Source organism: Cucumis melo, chromosome 1, assembly GCF_025177605.1.
Source record: "Cucumis melo cultivar AY chromosome 1, USDA_Cmelo_AY_1.0, whole genome shotgun sequence".
In the NCBI taxonomy this organism is placed as follows: Eukaryota; Viridiplantae; Streptophyta; class Magnoliopsida; order Cucurbitales; family Cucurbitaceae; genus Cucumis; species Cucumis melo.
The window spans coordinates 35,961,173-35,967,172 of NC_066857.1; the positions used below are offsets into that span (position 1 = coordinate 35,961,173).

General features: G+C 36.5%; 1 long non-coding RNA gene across 1 annotated transcript; it reads left to right on the forward strand.

Moving 5' to 3' along the window:
* The first annotated feature begins 3,639 nt into the window (after positions 1-3,639).
* LOC127151396 (uncharacterized) lies at positions 3,640-4,852 on the forward strand. The gene is made up of 2 exons (XR_007824326.1): positions 3,640-3,915; positions 4,541-4,852. It is a non-coding gene; the product is annotated as an uncharacterized LOC127151396 (long non-coding RNA).
* The last annotated feature ends 1,148 nt before the right edge of the window (positions 4,853-6,000 follow it).

The window sequence follows — 6,000 nt, forward strand, 5'->3', positions numbered from 1 at the left end:
GCTCCCGCATTTGCATAATCATATCTCTAAACCTCTGCTCCATGGCGGCTAGGTCCGCATGAGTAACTGGCGCAGCCGGGTCAGGGGCTTGGGCTACAGGCTGCACCTCAGGCTGAACGCGTCCTGCTCCCCTTCCTCGGCCTCCTCGGCCACCCCTTCGTGCACCTCTCCTTGGTGGCATTTCCCTAACAACCACCAACGATTTCCTTTAGCCACAAATGGTAATTGAATTTGCAGTTTAACTTAGGTAAGGTAATGCATGTAGAGTTATACTTATACTTTCATGAGAGCGTACCTGACGAGCGGCAAGGATCGTTTCAGCCATAAGGACACAAAACACAGACTCACAGTATAAGTCAGTCTACAGAACCTAAAACTTAGGCTCTGATACCAACTGTAACGACCCAACTTTTCCGGACTAAGCTGAGGTCACTACTAAAAACCAAAACTCGACAATTCAACATAAAATTTAAAACGGACCAGATACGATTCATTAAAACAGTATAATCCTTACAAAAGACAGTTTCGGGCCCTATTTTAAATAATTCAAAAAAAATCACAAAATAAAATGTCAAGTCACCAGTCCAAAAATCACAATCAAAATATTCTGACAAAATACATAGCGGAAGCGAAAGAAAAACAGACGCGTCCATATGGCCTTCACGCACCCTTCCTGCCTCTCGTCGGTCTGCCCCTCGCTGTACCCCTACCTGAAAAGTTAAAGAAAAGAAAGGGTGAGTATAAACATACCCAGTAAGGGACCCACTACTGGGCCCGTTAGGGAACAACAGTTAACTTCCTATTCGGGGGTACCCTACATAACAGTCTAGTGGTTCCGTAGAACACACATATCAGTCTAGTGCTCCCGAAGGATGCACGTATCAGTCTAGTGCTCCCGAAGGATGCACACATCAGTCTAGTGCTCCCGAAGGATGCACATATCAGTCTAGTGCTCCCGAAGGATGCACATATCAGTCTAGTGCTCCCGAAGGATGCACATATCCGTAAGGCACACTACCCCATAGATGAAGCTAACCGTTACCCCTCAGCCCTTACCAAACTGTCTACATCAGTCACATCTCAACGGCATTCATATTACAGTCCCGCCATAGGCTTTGTCAGTCAGATAGGATAGGTTTAAACATCTACACCCTCAGTTGCTATATGCATTACCGATTCGTACACCAATAGGGAAACCCTAGGTCCAATCGACCAACCAACCAAAACCGGACTCACTGTCCATCCCCGTCCAAACTCCATGAGCTACATTCAGACCAGTGTTTAATACATACTAAACCGTAACTTTAAGGTCCATCAACATATAATTTCAATCCACAGATAGCAGTCACAGTATATTTTCATCCGACAAAATATAATATCAGTACTTAACAGTTAACACGCATACAGATATTCAGTACAGTCACTAACGTGTAATCCCCTGTGGATTACTACGGTTTTAGCCTGGACTCGGGGTCCAGTAGTAGGAAAACCCTTACCTGATAGTCGGTTATGCCCCTCGATCGAAATCTACGCTCGACAGATCCACCTAACGAAACATGAAAGTTTTAGTTGATGACTTTAGTAGAAGTCGTTTAAAAAAGGTCAGAAGCGACATCCGTTGACTTACCCAAGGAAAGGAAGTTATCTCCAACCAGGCCTACCGCGAGACCCGAGAACCCAAGTGTCAAATCTGAACAACCGTGAACCGAAGTGGAGGAAGGAAGGCTTAGGTGGCTTGGCGCTCGGCTTGGACTAGGCTCGGCTCGGCTTGGCTCTGCTCGGCTCGGCTCGGCTTGGCTCGGCTCGGCTCGGCTCGGCTCGGCTTGGACTCGGCTCGGCTCGGCTCGGCTTACTCGGCTCGCGGCTCGGCTCGCGGCTCGGCTCGCGGCTCGGCTCGCGGCTCGCTCGGCTTGGGGCTCGGCTCGGACAAGGATGGCGGCTCGGGTACGGCTCGCGGCTCGGCTTGGTCAACTCGGCTCACCCGGATCTGTGTGGCTCGGACTGGAAACGGGTTCGGGTCGGGTCAGCTTGGAACCGGGTCGGGTTGATGAAAACGGCAGCCACGGTGATCGATTTTTCCCGGCGAGCGACGGCGGCGGCGATTCGCGGACGACACACGAGGGATGCGGGTGGCTGCTTCGTGGAGCGGCGACGAGCGGCGGTGGCGTTGGCTGGGATTCGACGGACGACGACGAAGAAACGGGTTGCGGCTTGCGGATGGTGGCTGCGGCGAACGTCCGGCGAGGCTACGGCCGACGACGAAGATGGAGATAGGGCAGAGGACGGAGACGGAGATGAAGAGACAGACGGAGACGGAAGAGAAAGAGAAGAACGGAGGTGGACGATAAGGGAAAACGGAGGCGGCGTCGGGTTGGAAGAAACGGAAGAGAAAGACGAAAATTTTCGAGGGGGGGTGGCGGCGCGTTTTAGGGTTTTTGGTTTTTAAAAAAATTTTATTATATATATATATATATATATATATATAAATCTTAAATAATATATAATATTAATAATTTAATTTAAATAATAATATATATATAAAAATATAAATAATAATAATAATAAATAAAATATTATTATATATATATATATATTAATCTTTAACAATTATAATTAATAATACTAATATATAAAATTTTATTATATACATATATATATGTATTAACTTTTAAAAACAATTAATAATAATAATACTAATAATAATAATAAAAAAAGAAATATTAATATTAAATTTTATATAAAGATAATAATAATTAACAATAATAATAATAATATAATTACTATCATATTATTATTTCATAGATTTACAAGTATTAATTTAGAATTTTCAGAGATTAATCCAAAATTTAACATTTCTCGAAAAATTATATAAAACGAAAAATTTTTACGTCGACATTTTGGGGCGTTACATCACGAGTCCTTGTCTGATGATAATATCTTTTTATACTAATTGTGACATCAACTTTCTATTTTTATACTAATTGATTTAATATTAAATTAGTAATCGGAGAGAAATATGATGCGGATATAGTGATTCAAATCGTAAGCCTCATGATCGCTAACACATATCACATGTCAGTTGACCTATATGTTTTATACTAATAAAATTCTTTATGTCGATTGATAACTCAGCTAATTAGGTGAAGAAATATGTTATGATCCTGAAAAATAAATAAATAAACAATTGGAATAGAGATCACTTCTAGGTTTAATAACTTAAGCGTGTTGTAATATTTTGAAGAAAAATAATTATAAATGTAACAAATGATACTATGATCTTATTAATTGATATGGTCTAGGTCTATCATTGATGTAGCACTATATATATGTGTGTGTCTATTTGTTATATTTAGAACTAAAAAATCCGTTGGGAGTGTCAAACATAATTTAAGGGCATGTTGAAGTAAATTTTCAAAATAGCAAATTGGTAAACTACAAATGGATCGTCCACATTTGTAGGGTTTTAACGTGTAAGGTGGATTTAGCCACAAGCGGAAATTACATTTGTCCAAAAACTTGAGGTGAAGGGAAGCGTGGCAGCGTGTCATCGTAATACGTTCGTTTTCCGATAGTATCGTCATGAATACCGTTTCTTCCTCAATCCGATTTGTAGGGTCGTGGTTTAAACCAAGAGTTTTTTTTTCTATATATATATAGAGGGTTTTTCAATCTTATTTTCTATAGAACCAAGTGCTCAACGATACATAATTTTGAACCACAAGAAAATTGAAATTAAGAAAAAAATGAAATCAGTTGTAATTTTTTTGATTATTCTTAGCATACTTGGTGCAGAATCCACATCTACATTTAAGGATTCCCTTACGGATACCAACCATGTGGTTGATCTTCATAAATTTTGTAAACTTGGTTGTGTCTTTTCTCTTTGCAGCAATGTTTCCACCCCAGAAAACCTGAGTGAGCTAATTTCTAGTACTCTTGTATTACCTATTTTATTCTTGTACATTTTTGGATGAAGCTAATATATATTTTAATCGTTTAAGTTTTTGGACTTTTGACGTCTCAATCTAAATGCTATTACATATAAGTAACCTCTTGTTTGGTTCTTTTCTTCTTCCGGCTTCTATAATATTGTTCCTTTCACATGGCTCTTTTGATTATACATATCTATGAATGTCACATTCTAGTTGTGATATTCTGGTCCACCTACAGCTAATTCACATCATCTTCTCTTTTGTTCCAAAAAAAAAAAAAAGAGTTTTAGGTTAATGTGTTTTTTGATATTTCTTTTAAATTTTATGCAGTAGTACTGTTGGCAAACATGTTGTAATGAAAATAATTCATAGAGGAAGACAATGTTTGCTATTGAGCATGAAATGTCATTAGAGATGATCCTTGTCATGACTAACATTCAATTAGAGTAGTATTCATATACAAAATTTGTATCTCGAACTCACAATCAACGAGAGATTAGTAGTAGTATTCATACTAAAATTTGGTCCGTTTCTTTAATAACTTTCTCTAGTTTCGATGGACTATTATGTTTTCTTTAATTGTTTCTTTTTCTTTCTAAACCTGACAGATGTGGACAAAGTAGAAAGTTGTGTGAATGGGTGTGATCAAACGTGTAAGAAGAACTGATGCTAAAGAAAAGAAGATGAAGTATACTGAGAGGAGAAGGGAACAGGGATTGGCTTTCCAAGATATACTATATATGAATAAACAAAAAGCAAGTGGTGAAAATTAAAACCATTGGTTTAAAAAGATTATTATTTCATATTTAAGCATATGTTTTGTTTTGATATAAATAAAGTTTCAAGTTTTTGCATGTCGTTAAAAAAGAGCCCTTTCTCTCTTTTAATGCTATACGAGAATTAAGTGTGTTTTGCCAGAATTTTTGCTTTACTATAGATTGTGTGTGTGTTTGTGTTTGTCGTTGAATTGGTGAATAAACGTTAATAATCTCACAAACAAATTTTATTTCGTTGATTTGAAAATATTTCTAAGGCACCAATTATCTGTTTGAAGGTTGACGATCTAATCTCGGTCCACCTTATAATTGTTAAACTAAAAATTAATCTTAATTTGAAATAAGTGTTTTGGTTTTAAAAGATAGGATGAGTCAGTTGGATGCATCGAGCATTTTCACGAGGTGGACACCCCATAACACCCTCTCATTACTCCTAGCTCACTAATTTCTCTTAAAAAATAATCCTAAAAAGTTCTCGAAACCTACACAGCTATATAACAATCAAAATGATACCTCTAAAGTTTGTTTTATTTCTATTTTCAATTTAAAAAGTTGAGTTTCAATTCCCCCTCCATTTATTGTTAAAAAAATAAACTATTTTAATTTCATTTTTTGAGAAGATATTATAGATGAATCGGGAAAGTGTGAAAATAATTAATTTGAATGATTAGAGAATAAGGGAACGATAGAAATAATTCATTTTAATCAAAAAAAATTCACAGGTTATTTCGATAAGATAACTTTATGTTTCTTCTTTGGTCTCGATGGGTCATGAACGATTTGTCTTCCAAAACAAAAAAAGTTATAGCATCTCTTGAATGAAACTTTTTTCAACAAGATTACTTAATAGAATACTGTAGCGTGTGAGTAATTGTATATAAATGAGAAAAAAATGAAGAGGAAAGAATTAAGGGAGCTATAATTTTTTATGTTTTTTTATTGATAAGGAAAAACCATATATTTATAAATCATCTGTATCCATTCAAATTTTCACATATTTCAAAGAAAAACATATCCTTCAAGTAATTATAGGTTTTAGGGTGTCCTTCACCCAAAGAGAAAAGGAAATAATAATAATAATAATAATAATAATAAAAGTAATAATACTCACGAAGGATTATGCATGGCTTTTGATTCTTAGTTTATTATTTTTAATAACTTTATTCCTTGTTCCAATTATTTTAACTCTGAATTTTTAAATTGTTTTCTTTAAAAAAGCTATGAGATACTCTTTCTAAAACGAAATATTAAAATGGACGGAAAAATGAAGTGCAAAAACAATAAATTATTAA